This window comes from Passer domesticus, chromosome 11, assembly GCF_036417665.1.
Source record: "Passer domesticus isolate bPasDom1 chromosome 11, bPasDom1.hap1, whole genome shotgun sequence".
Classification (NCBI taxonomy): domain Eukaryota; kingdom Metazoa; phylum Chordata; class Aves; order Passeriformes; family Passeridae; genus Passer; species Passer domesticus.
The window spans coordinates 22594239-22607544 of NC_087484.1; the positions used below are offsets into that span (position 1 = coordinate 22594239).

Here is a 13306-nt window from a genome sequence, read left to right on the forward strand (position 1 = left end):
GTCTTGGAAGTCCTCTCCATGGGTGAAGGTTAAAGGCAGTGCTTCCCTGGAGGTCAGGACCCCTCAGGGCAGGCAGAGAAATATTGCCTATGCCCTGAGTTCCAACATGAGAGAAATGCCATCTCAGAGCTCGTGAAGATCTAACAGTATCTCAAATATTAGAATTGTCAGGACAACAAGAGAGAGCTACTTGAGGAGGCATTAATTACTTTATGTACTAAGATCAATGCACAGAACATCCTGAATACTGTATGCAGTTGTGGTTCCTTTGCTTGCAATCCAGTCCCAAATACACCACAATGGGATGATGTGGATAGATAGAAGGTAGGAGACTAGAGATAGTGGTGGAAGTAATCTGGCCCCTAAGGAGTTACAGCTGTGCCAATTATCAAGCATTAAGAACAAGCCTGCTCTTAATAGGCCACAGCTGGATCCAGTTAAAAGGGGTATTATAAAAGAGTAGGTTGGCTGGTTGGGAGGGGAGATGGAGTTTGTTGGCTGTGCTGAGAAGGTGGAGTCAGTGCTGTGAGGAGCTGCCTGTGAGAACCCACTGAGAAGGTACGGCACCTTGGCAATAGGACAGCAACAGGATGAAGCAGTGAGAAGACAGCAAGGCTCTTTGGAGTCTTGGAATGTGCTCTGTAAAAGAAATGAGCAGTGAGGCTGAGGCCCTTCAGCATGCAAAAGAGACTCTTGAGGAAAGTGGTAGCAAAGGCTATGAAGTCATGTGGCATGGAGTGGCTAGGTGGAGTTTGATGTCTCTAATTCAGAACAAGACCTGGGGGACATGAAATTAAGCTATGAGGTTCAGGGTAAGTGTTTCTATTTGGGTGACCTGTTTTGTCCCTTCCTATCTCCTGGTCTGACCACAGCTAGAGGCAGCACAGTGGGCTGTGGGAGCCCTTCTGCCTCCTCTGTTCTTGTCTCATGTTTGGCTTGAGGAAATTTGGGAAACCACTGCTGCAAGTGTTCACAGCAGAACTGGCCTCCCATCAGGATCTCTCTCTCTCCTCTCTAGAGCTAATTCCAAGTCAGAAATCAGGCAGCTGGGCTGACAGCTGCTTATCCTGACCAAGCAACTCATTTTTGAGAGTCCTGCAGTAAATTTGTTAATGTCATTAGCTCAGAGCCACTCCATGTGTGTGGGACAGTGGGGAAGGTCTGAACAGCACCTCCACAGCCAGGGTGAATAGCTGGACCCCAAGGCAGGGATCCAGGCTGCCTCTCACTGGGGCGCAGGGATTCAGAGGCAGGAAATTGTAGCCCCAGGCAATGAAAAGGGAACAGCCTGTTTGGGTTTGCAGTGATTGTGTTTCAGTTTCAGCAGTATTGTGAAAATCAAAACATTGTGAGTAATTCTAAAAGACTACAAAACCCAAAAGATAAAAGTGAGAGTGTCCCATATGTTTTACAATATTAAAACAACTCAGCTAAGGCTGGGTCATGGCCAGCCTCTTGATAAAGTCTGTGCTTTTGCATTCCAAGCAACAAAAGACTAAATTACAAAGAATATACTGACCCTTTATATGCAACTGTAGAGGGGAAGAGAAATCTCAGAAAGCATTGCAATTTTTCTTTGAAGAGTCTTTTCATGTTACTTTCAGAGATGAAATGTAAGGAGCATGGTATGGATACAGACTAAAGAGGTTAAGGAGTAGTTGAGAGTGCATGTCCACACATGGAAGTTGCTAGGAATGGTGTGTTATCTGAAGGCAGGAATCTCACCCTTAGAGTGATTTAGGAAATAATGTTTTGTGGAATCAGTAGGTTTTATTTATACTGAAAAATATGGAAATTTTTCACTGCTGAGTGCCTGTCTCTCACAGCTAACTTAGTGCAGATGTGAATAAGTTCATTTTTAGGATACATGGCTGTAGTATTGTACTTCCACCTTCCATCTTTATATCTTTCAGTAGCTTACTAGTCTTCCCTTTACTTAAAGATTTTCAGGTGAGGTGGATGATGTGGTTTCTGATTAGGACACAGGACTTCTTACAAAATTACACTGAGAAATGTCACATCAAGTGGAATTTAAGACTTCTGCAAGTGCAGTACCAAGTAGTTGTGTGTGTTCCCATATCAGTAGGAAACCAGTTGAATTGTTCACCACAGGAGATGGACACTTGACCATTTAGGCCAAACCCTGGCCACACATGCTGCACCATGCCCAGGCATAAACCTGCTTTATCAAGTACCTAAACCAATTTGAAATCCTTAGTGTTGGGTCTCATGGCCCCCAGGCATCCACGTTGAAATGCAGCAAGCTGGCTTTCCCAGGACAGAATGTAAAACATCTCAGTCCTGGGGAGCAAAGATGCCCAGTGAAGCAGTGAGCTCACCCTCTCCCCCACACACACAGTGGGAGGGATGAGAGGATGTAAATGAGAGAAGCCCCAGTAGCCATTACAATATCCTGCAGGTTCTTCAGGACAGGGCAGTAGACTCCCTCAAACAGGAACAACCTGGCTGTTGATTTGCAACCTTTCAACACAAACTGAAGGTTTAAGGCCAAACATCTCTGTCCAACCCCTCACACTGATTTCACATAGTTCCCAAGGTTTCACAAGGTTCTTACTCTTTGCCTGGGTTGGGATTACTAATTCAGAAGATGAGTGTGCTGCTGTGTGCCTGATCTCTAGAACTGCTGGGACACCTAGGCAAGTACTCCCTGCTAGTTGTAAGTGGGAATGAAAATAAGAAACACTAGAAATATTATTAGACTCAGAAAGATCAGATACAGTGACATATGAACTGAATGCTAAGACACTGCTCTAGAGTATACGTGGCATGGCTCATCCCAATTAAATGCAGGAATTTACTTAGCCACATGAAAAAATCATACCCTGATGTTAAAAGCTACAAGTTTGTTTTACTTTTTTCTGGCACTTTATTATTTCTGAAGGCTTAAAGAACTCCAGTGTTGTAACTCCCATGATGAGTGTTCTAACAATGAACATTAAAAATGCTTTCTGATTGTTTTGAGTTAGGTAATAACTTGATATGATAAATAAATCAAGCAGTTCCCAATCCAAATGTTATGTCTGGCTTTGGAAATACAGTATGTTTCCTTCTTTCCTGAGTGAAATAGGTCTGAACAGCTGGAACAAATGTTCTTGTCACTAAATTATAAATTACAGCCGTCGAGAGCAAAACATTTAGTTCCAGCACTCAAGAAATAGATTTTTAAGAAGTCTTCCTATTTATCAGTTTAGCCATTGATTATGTGTGTAAGGTCATTGAATCAGAGCAGTAATGAATGGAATTCTTGATTGCTCAAATACCAAACAAAATGTACCCATAGTTTTACATCCAGGATCTTGATAATCCCCAAGAATGCCTGAGAGCATTCCAGGAGCTGGGGCTGTGTGTAAGCACCAATGTTCTCCCTCTCTGATCACCAGGAACACCTTTGCTGAGTAGGAGGGGAAGATAAATTTACTTCCATGAGCTCCCCACTTGTCAGGTTTTCAGTCTGCCAAGAAAGCAGTTTAATTCCCAGTGGTGAGGATTGCCTTGGTAGGCAGGAGACCAGGGTTAGGATAGACTGAGCTTCCTGGCATTTTCCTGACTGCCTTCTTTCCCTTGGTGCAAGAGGCAGGAGTGGGAGGATGGCCAAACCTGTTCCAAAATAATTCTGATCTGCCATCACTACCTGCCATGTTCCTCAGGCTTGTCTTGAAGTGAAACCTGAAATTAGCATGTAAATTTGACCCATTGACCCATTTATTTATTTTTTATTTGACCCATTTTATTATTTATTTATTTGACCCATTTATTTATTTTTAATATTGCTCCTGATACCTGGATTTGAACAGTTTTATTTTCCATATGTTCTGACAGCTTCAGTCTTCACCAGTGGGAGGGAGGTGCTGGCTTCAACCTTTCCTTCAACCTTTTCAGCTCTGTACCCTTGTTTTCACAAATCTCTGCTAATTACAGTTGTTTTTTGAGCAGAAGGTTAAGGAATATCTGCAGGGTGCTTGTGACTCTGCTGTGCTTGCACACTGTTCCTGTGTTCAAGGTTTGTGTGAAATCATCACTTCAGCATCTTTTAGATGCCATTCTTCAATGGAAATAGCTCAGATGTGCAAGTAAGTGTTACAGATCCCTTTGAAGTGATGTGCAGTTGGGAAGAGCTGTAATAAGAGAGGCAAAATTATGTTCTTGTGCTTGCAGAAATACCTGAAAACCATTTTTCTTAAAGATATGTCATGGGGTTGACAGCTACTGGTTCTGATGCCTTTTATGCTGCTTCCTCTACAGCTCAAGTGTTCTTTCTGGGTGTCTCATGGAAGGTGCATTGGGAAGTTTTTTTCCAGGCTGAACACTTACAGCCCTTTTTTTCTCTGCCTTTCAGTCTTGATAAAACTCACAGGAGCCAAGCTGTCTTTGATTCCTCTGGTGCTATTCAAAAATATATGGAAAAACTAGAGGGCAGACTCAAGAGGCAGAGGAGGCACAGTTTTTGCATAAGTTTCATTAAACAGAAAGCCAAAAATCATCTGTACATATCTGATCCATGGTCTGTAGCTGGCTGCTGTCCCCTCCACAGCCTGTTCCTTTTTTTATAACTGCAGAATTTGCATTGAGAAGGTAAAAAAATTACCTCTACAGAAGACCTGTAAAAAAACCCCAGCGCAAACAAAAACCAGGCTGTAGCTAGATTAAGAGGCAGAAGAAGAGTGTTTCAGCTGAACAGGAGCTGAAGAAGGAGGGAGGAAGCACTTAGGCATCAGGTGTGAATTGGTAACTCAGCAATCTATTAAATAAATTAATCTTCTTTCTCCCTGAGGAATAACAATGAGTTTTGTTTGCCTTCTCCTCAATGTATTCAGTAAATATCTTTCTGTAGGCTGCTGGCAAACTCTGCATTCTGTACTGCAGCAGGAAATCCAAAAGTTGTGCTATGAAGATTTTTTTTCTGCCTCTTTTGGAAAAGCACACAAATATTCTCTGGGCAGATTATTTGCACTTGGAAATTCACTTTGAAAAAATGTTTCTGGAGTGAACTAGGTTATTCAAATTGCAAGAAAAGGGAGAAGTATGTTGGCCAAATGGGCAAAATGAATTTGTTAGGAAATTAGGTCTGGACAGAACATCTCTGTCCAGATGGTGTCTAAGCTCAAAAATTCAGCTTGAATAACAGAGTATTTTTCTTTCCCTAGGATACACCATGAGTGCTTTACTTTTGGGGACATAAAGTATGTTTTAAAACTAGAGTGACTGTGAGTTAGTACAGTGTGCAAGTTAAAGACTAGATCTTGTTCCTGGTGGGCTTCTACTTCTCTTGCATTTGCTGTATATTGTATTACTGTCCCTCTTTTCTGCTCAGTCTGAGCTCAGAGCTGCTGTGTAGAATGGCCATTATGGGGTCAGATGCAGCATTTACAACACTCTGGAATTATATCCAATGCCTTTATGGAATGTATTTCTTTGCAATAAAATTATCACAATTTTATTATGGGCTACAGAATCCTGTATTCCAATTTCTTATTGTTGAATTTCCATTTAAAATTGATATTTTTAGCTCACCTCACTGGACTGATGTATATATATAAATTTTTATATTTATATATCTATATATATTTATATTTATATATAATTATATATAAACATATATATTAAATATATATATGTATACAAATATCTATAAAAAATTATGTACGTATATACAGATACACACATGTATACATGCACTTGTTTCCAGTGCAGCTGCAGTTTTATTCTGTATCAAACAGTATTTCTTGGCCAACAATAAAAGAGGAAAAGAACACCAGAAGCTGGTTCAATATCTCACTATAAGCCCTCCCCTCCATGTGGTCTCTTCAAGTTCAGGGGCTGCAATGCAGAAAGATGGATTTTTAATGAACACAGGCCAAATGCCAGTATATATTTCCTTTATTATATATCACTTTATTTGCTAATTGTGTTAGAAATGGGGAAAGGTGCCTTTTAGATTTAAAATAGTTTCAGGTTTTTAAACTTTCTGAGGTTCGAAACTCATTCAGAAACATGTTTGTAGAAATAAGTGATATCCTGAATCAGTTTGAGCTTCCTTCATGGCTGTCAGTCCATAGTGGGTTCCAATGAGAATGGCTGTCCCAAATAACCACCTGCTAAATACAAATATATCAGTCTTTTTAAGCCAAAATGCCATTTATTTTTCTTTCACCTCATGTGCTTAGTAGACTCCTGTACCCCACTTAGAGGGGAAACTATCCTTTGTCTATAAAACAGAAGAGGGGTTTGAGTTTATGTTAGTATTACTTTTTAATATACTAAGAATTTCACATTTTTGTCCTCACAGTTTCTTTCAAAGTCAATTATTTTAAATTAGCTCATGAAATGTTTTGAAGAATAAATTATTTCCTTTTTGCTTTGAACTAAAGGAAGAGTAATTAAGTAGTGCTGAACTGAACAAACAACCATTACTTTTAGGTACCACAGCCTTATTTCCCTATAATTTTTTATAGGTTAGTCAAGCTGTAAATTACCCAGGAAAGCCCTCAGGTAAACCTTTTTCTAATTATCTGATGTGGCTCCCTGCTTTTGAATGGAGAACTAACAGCTGAAGAGCTGTGCTGTAGTGAAGGAGGAAAAATGGAAAGAGATTAAAACAGTTCAATATGAAAATAATAGTTTATTTCACAGCTGCTCTGAACATGGTCCCACCCTGAAGGCAGATTGTGGGAAAGGCTGAAAGACTACAAAAAGATTAAAATAACTAAATGCTGAAATGGCAGAATATGCTTAGTGTGGGGGTAAGGAGAGAGCTGAGAGCCTGGGAACTTCACAGTGGTGTTTCCTCTCCAGAAGTCACTCTAGGTTCAAGTTCTTTGGGCATAGTCACACAGAAATAAAATAAATTATATACTGCGGTCATTTGCACTGTTACCTCATCCTTTCCTTCTTTTTCTTCCTGTCCATCTTCACACTCTGTGGCTTGGAAAACCTACAGCATATTTTATAGGCAGAATGACAGCTGGGAATACTGTGTGTGCTGCTTGTGACTTAGTTTTGGGTTTTTTTTGTTAGGGAGTGGCATGATCAGCTCTCATGCTCACAGTGTGTTCTCATCCACTGATAATTTTTATGCCCTCTTCTGCAGACTTATCCTTAGAAGGCATAATTTTTACTGGAGAATAATCTGGGAAGTTTTCAGGTTTTATTTAATGAGTAGAAATGTTGGTTTTGCAAGTTCTTGAAATTCTCTTTTTAGTTACACTATGTTGTTAACTGTGATATCTGAAGGTAAAATATTCCTTAGTGCATTAAAGGAGGAAAAACTGGCAGCTGAAAAAAAACAAGAGAATTTTCTTGCACCAGATTCCTGTATGTTCCAGTGTAACAAAAAGGAACTGTTTGAATGTTAATTGTGTTAATACTGCAACTTCACAGTCTGAGATTCAGTCCTTGCCTTCTGCAGGCCTGAAAGGGTTCAGTCTGCACCTATCCCTCAGGAACACTTGGAAAGGGGCAGACTCATGCCCTGAGGCTCAGCTCTTTGCCCTCCCGTTCCGAGGTGGTTTGTGTCCTTTCAGCAGTTCTGCACTGGAGGTGTCACACAGCAGTGCAGGGACACCTGTCCCAGGGCCAGGACAGACACTTCATCACAGCTCTTGCCTGTACAGAATTCCTGCCTCTGCCCCATGGCTGATGGAATACAGGCAATAAGGGGAAAAATATGGGAATTATTTTCTGTGTCTCTGGGGCTATGAGGGTATTTTGGGGATTTTTTGGTGGGGTTTTTTGTTTGAGTTTTTTGTTTGTTGTTGTTGGTTTGGTTGGTTTTGGGGTTTTTGGTGTTTTGTTTTTGTTATTTTTTTTTTCTTTTTGGCTTTTTCTGTATTACATGATTGCTCAACACTGTTTTTAGCTCCTTACTCTTCATTTTATGTGTATCCACCTCTCTGGATTTGCCCTGGGGGTGGCCTTGCACTGCTCTTGGACAGTGGACAGTGGGAGCAGCTGTCCTGCTCTAATCCCAAGCACAGGGGAGTGGACAAATGTATGGAACCCCTCCCTCACCTGAGGTTCAGAGGGCCTTGGGTCCCCTGGCACAGATCTATTCCATCCTCCCAGCTGTGTTAGCTTTTAAAGCAGCAGGTCTGGTCATTAGCAGAGATTTTGTACTTGTGTGTCAGCACAAATTAGAAATATTTACTTTTCTTATGGGAATAGTATTGACTTTAACTCTGTTTCCTTGCAGTGATAGTTCCTGTTCCATGAGCTAACTATTTTTTTTCTGGTTATAGCTACCTGTCCTAAGACTTGTTTTAATATTTACACTTGAGAAGCTCTGCCAGGACAAAATAAGTTTTTTTTCCATAGTTTGTATGTCTGATGAATTCTTTTTTTGGAGCAGTTTAATATATTGGTGGGATTTAAAGATGTGCTGAATCTAATCTTCCAAGAGTTGAGAAAAATATTCATTAGAATGCATTGTCTCTTGCCGAGTTTGACCTTCACTACCCTGCTGGAGTGCACTACAATTTTATCTGGGTTTTTTTTTCTGCTTTTCCTCCTTGGATGATAATGAAAGTGAAGCAGTTTGCCTGTCCAGCCTCAGTTCTGCACAGTTTTGGTGCCTTCCTGCCATCCAGTCTCCTGCTGAGGTCAATATCCCTGTCCCTGTGCCTTCGAATCTCCATTTTTTTGTCCTGACTTCTGGCTTTGACAAGTAGGTAATGAAGTAGTTTTGTTTTTTGTATTGCCCTCACGCTCAGGAGCTTGTGCTGTGCATTGGGTGTGCATGGTAATGCTGCCCTGGGTTTTAGAACTTCATTGTTGACCGTTCCTGCAGTCTGTGCTTCATTGCAGAAGTGGAGACTCCCTTTTCATCATTTTGTTATTTGAAATGTTGTTCAATCCTCTGGAGGAATACAAAATATTAGCACTGGAGTAGCAATACTTTCAAAACTAACAAGTAAGTGCAGTGGTGCCACTGGTCTGATCAACTCCCAGTCACCTGTGCAGGGCCAGGAAAGGGGGAGAGACACCTTTCCTCTCCTCCAGCTGCTCCTGGAAGTAAGCAGTGCCTGAACTCTGCTGCTGCTGCACTGGCACTGTTAACAAGTGTGACTTAGGGAACGTGCTTGGCACAGAAATAAAGGACAAAAGCTGCTGCTCAGTTGTTACATCCTACACTGAGAAGGGACAGTTCATTTCCCTGTAACTACCATTCCATCAACATAAAAGTTTCACTAAATTCCACAGTCTGTGGTGATTGGGATGGGCTGAGCTTCATCCCCAGTGGGCACAGCTGTGAGCAGCACTGACAGCAATGAGCCATGGAGTGCCCAGGGGCACTGACCAACCTCCAAAGGGAGCAGAGGGCACACAGGGGCAGGGCATCAGCACGAGGGGATAAAAGGCTGTGCTAGAGAACACAAAGAGCAGCCCCTTGCAACCCTCTGAAGTGGTGAGGTGTTGCTCTGTGTGGGTAAATGCTTAAAGCCTTCTGGAATTGCATGGTGATAACTCTGTGTGTTGTGGCTGTCTGAACTGTGACATTCCAAGAGTATTAGAGTTGGTGGAAAACACTGCAGGTAAGGTTGGGGTTTCAGAACAATTGCATGTGGTAAGGTTGGGGTTTCAGAACAATTGCATGTGGTAAGGTTGGGGTTTCAGAACAATTGCGTGTAAAACTCCCCCTTGATCTCAGTTAACTCCTTAACATGCTGTGAGATTTTTCCAGCTCAAACTGAGAAACCCCAGCCTGATGCCATGAATCCATTTATTTGGGATGGAAACTGGAGGAGGTGATTGTTGGTACCATTCATTCTGTCTTCAGAGAAACCTTTCAAAGCCTGAATGCTATAGTTTTCCCAAATTTACATGGCTACAGAGCAGGTGCAGGGCTGACCCTTTTACATGTGGAAACATGACTGGGCTTTAGGGTGTTGAGGTGTCAGGTCTGGGTCAGTGCCATCACAGGGAGCAATATCTCTGCAAGCAGGATAATACAAAACCTTGCTGTTGCATTTCCAGTGCTAAAAGTCTCAAATTGGAAAACCAGTTGTGTATCCCAGTAACTGTTTTCTATCTTTCCAAACACAGTGGAAGATTGCTGTGTTCACCCCAACAAGTGTGGCACTGTGGCTCACACTGTGGACAGCTGGAGATCAAATCTGAGCACATGTTGCACTCAAAATTTTGATACTGATTTGTGACCGTGGTTCTGCATGCCAAGAAACAAAGAGGAGCATTCCTGAGGGTTGATGATCATCTCTGCAGGTTTGTGTCTGGGCACTGGGTCTATTCCTCTTGTGAACCTTGTGAGTGTTGCTCGTCGCTGACTGATGGACGAGGCTCTGGAGCAGTTAGAATTAAATTGTGTTCACACTGTCATAATTACAGGATACAGCAATTTTATTAGCCTGGATTATTTATTAGTCACAGCAGTCCAAGCTACATTTTGATCAGCCACAGGAGGACCTGACAGAACATGGATGTTAACATTAGGTATCTGATGTGCTCATTTGCAGACCTGTCATATTTGTCATGGTGGCAGTAAATGGGGCTAAACTGCTTTTTCAATAGTCATTAGTGTTAACCTTTTGGGTTGATACATCTGCCACAATTTTTACAATTTTTTTCCAAGCATATCCAATATGAAGACTTAAATTATGCTTATTATAGAGCAATGTGATTTTATTAAGATGGAGTTTTATTAAATGAATAGAACTCTTTAATTGTTATGGTTTATTAAATTTGACCTAATGTATCTCAGCTGCTACCTCAAATTTCCTCAAGAAAGGCTTGTTTTTGTTTTTAAACAAAACCTGATTCTGCAGCTATTAAAAGAAGAAACTAGAGTTAAGAGATGCTCTCAGGAGTTTTGAATTATTTTCAGTTCTGAAGTTCTTTGCCATGTCAGTGCTCCTTTATCCTTCTCCACCAAAAAGACCATTTTACATGTTTGGCAGAGGTCTGGATTAGCTGCATGAATTAGCAGATGATAACTTAGTTAATGATCATTTAAGCAGAGGATGTAGCTCATGATTTTATTTGCATTTGGACTTTCTTTTTTGGTTACTTTCAAGGTGGCTCTCCAATGCCAATGTATGGTTCGTGCGATAAGATTTCTGTAGAGAAGACTTAAATTTCAGTTTCTTGTCTGATGAATGGCTACAGCTGCTGTATAATGAAACAATAGGGTTAATTTCAGCTGGCATTGACTATTACACTTTGCTGGAAATGTGTTATCACACAGGCTCAGGCAGAGAGCTTGAGGAACACACAAGAGAGGATGCTAAAATATGCCAGTGCATCAAAGTGAAGCCAGCTCTGTAATTCCAGCTGGTTTTCCAGGAGTGCTGAATCTGCTGGCACAACACAGGGCAGCAGCGGGCATGTGGCTGCAGAGCCTTGGCATGGGCTGGTGCTAAATGTGAGCAGGGCTGGCACAGGAGCCTTCAGTGGCAGCTCTGGGGTTCGACAGGTAACTCTTACCTGGGTGGGTGCTGCTGTGAGCATCCTGCTGCACTCTGCCCCTGGGGCAGCTGCACTGGGTAGATGGGAATAAAGCTGGCACTTTAAACCATTGCTTCACTCCTCACCCCTGGCAAAAGACTTATTTCTGTGCTATAAACCACTTGATCATGTTGGTGATGCTCTTTGCTGCTTAAAAATGTAAGTTTATTTGTACAGACCTCTTGCTGAACTGAGCAGTGAAGTTTTTTCCTGGGGCCTTTGGTCAGTGGAACAGTTGCTCTGCTGAGCATGAGAGTCCCTCTGGGACCCTGAATCTGTAGCAAATTGCTTAGATTTACACAGGACTTTGTGCACCTTGTGAAGGCTGATCTAGAACAGAGGCAGGACAGAGCTAAAGAATAAAGTAGGGATTTATTAAAAGGATCTCCTCAATGGATCCACCTTGGGCAGCACAAGAGCCCAGCCAGGGCTGCACCCAAGATGAACCAAAACGGTCACAAAATGCGTGAGCACTCATGGGGGTCTCACTTTTAGAAGTCATGGTCCATTTGTATATTGGAGTTAAGTGTCCAATTCCAGCTTTAGCCCACGCAGTCCCATCTTTCTTGCTTTTCTCTTCAGCCCATGTTATGTGAGCTCTTGGGCCTGAGATTTGGATCATTTGCCCCTGGTCCCCAGCTGGAGCAGGAATTGTTTTGTCTCCCTGCTCTGTGCACAGAGCTCACCATCCCCTCATATGGAGCCCAGACCCACACACTAAAGCAGCAGAGAATCTGAAAATATAGAAGCTAAACCTGAGGCATCAGGTAAACTAAAGCAAATGTTTGAAGTCTAAACTTAAGCTGTAAATTTACAGCTCATGACTGCTGAGCTCTGGCCAGTCAAGTGGTGACAGCACAGCACTTTGTGTCGGAGCCAGAATGGTGCAGTATTTTCTCATGCTGATGTGGAGCAGGTCCCAGCTCTCCTGCCTGTGACTACAGCAGAGGTAGAATTTATGTTGAACCTGCAAGCAGTGCAGCAGCAAAGCAGAAAACTTGCAGCCTTCAGTGAACACACACTATATTAGTTCAATGTCTCAATGCAATACTTCAGAGGAAGAGAAGTCAGGACTAGAGAGGATAGACCATGTAATTTGTTTCTCTGCCAGTGTAAAAGGGTTTCCTTTTAATGAGTCTAATTTCAAAACTCTCGAGGAACAGAGATCACAGTGCTTTTCTTGAGAGTGCCAAATGCTTCCCATTTATTGAAAGGCTTTGCTTGCTACCCATCCTCCTTTCTCCCTTCTAATTGTACCTTTGGGCCAGCCTGAGTTTCTTCATTGTTGTTTATATGCTTCACTGATATTTTGCCATCTTGCCATTTGACAAAGCTGTATATGTTCATCCTGCTTTCTAAGAAAATGTCTCTCATTTTCCCTTAGCAAATGGAAAGGAGTTTAGGAAAGGTTTTGTCCACATTAGTTTAATATAAAGTCAGGCAAGAGAGGATATCACAGTTGCTTTCAATGACACCTCTGAAAAGAAGAAAATGCTATGAGCAACTCTGCCTTCACAGTGGAGGTTGCACAATAGTTGCAAGGAGGGAGTGATTTGGTTTGTTCTTTTACTGTGTTCCTATCAAAGACTTCCACTGTTTCTATCTCAAATACATAAAAACTTCTCCATGGGCACAGAGAAATCCCCACCTTCCAAGTAAAAGCAAGGAATTTTGTTATTGTAAGTGAAATCTTGAGAGACAAATTGTTAGTGTAGATCTAACTGTTTCAATAAAAAATAACCTTGAAGTTAAAACTGTGATGCACACAAGGGCAGACACTCTGGTTCTTTTTCTGGGTGCTGTGCTCCCCTATCCCCTGCTCCTCTGGGTT

The 13306-nt window shown here is 41.7% G+C and overlaps 1 long non-coding RNA gene across 1 annotated transcript in view; it reads left to right on the plus strand.

Annotated features, from left to right (window-relative positions):
• Positions 1-8456: 8456 nt before the first annotated feature.
• The window catches only part of LOC135309632 (uncharacterized), a 62269-nt gene continuing 57419 nt past the window's right edge, over positions 8457-13306 (plus strand). The window contains exon 1 of the long non-coding RNA XR_010369828.1: positions 8457-8684. This is a non-coding gene — a long non-coding RNA (uncharacterized LOC135309632). The remainder of the gene's footprint in view (positions 8685-13306) is intronic.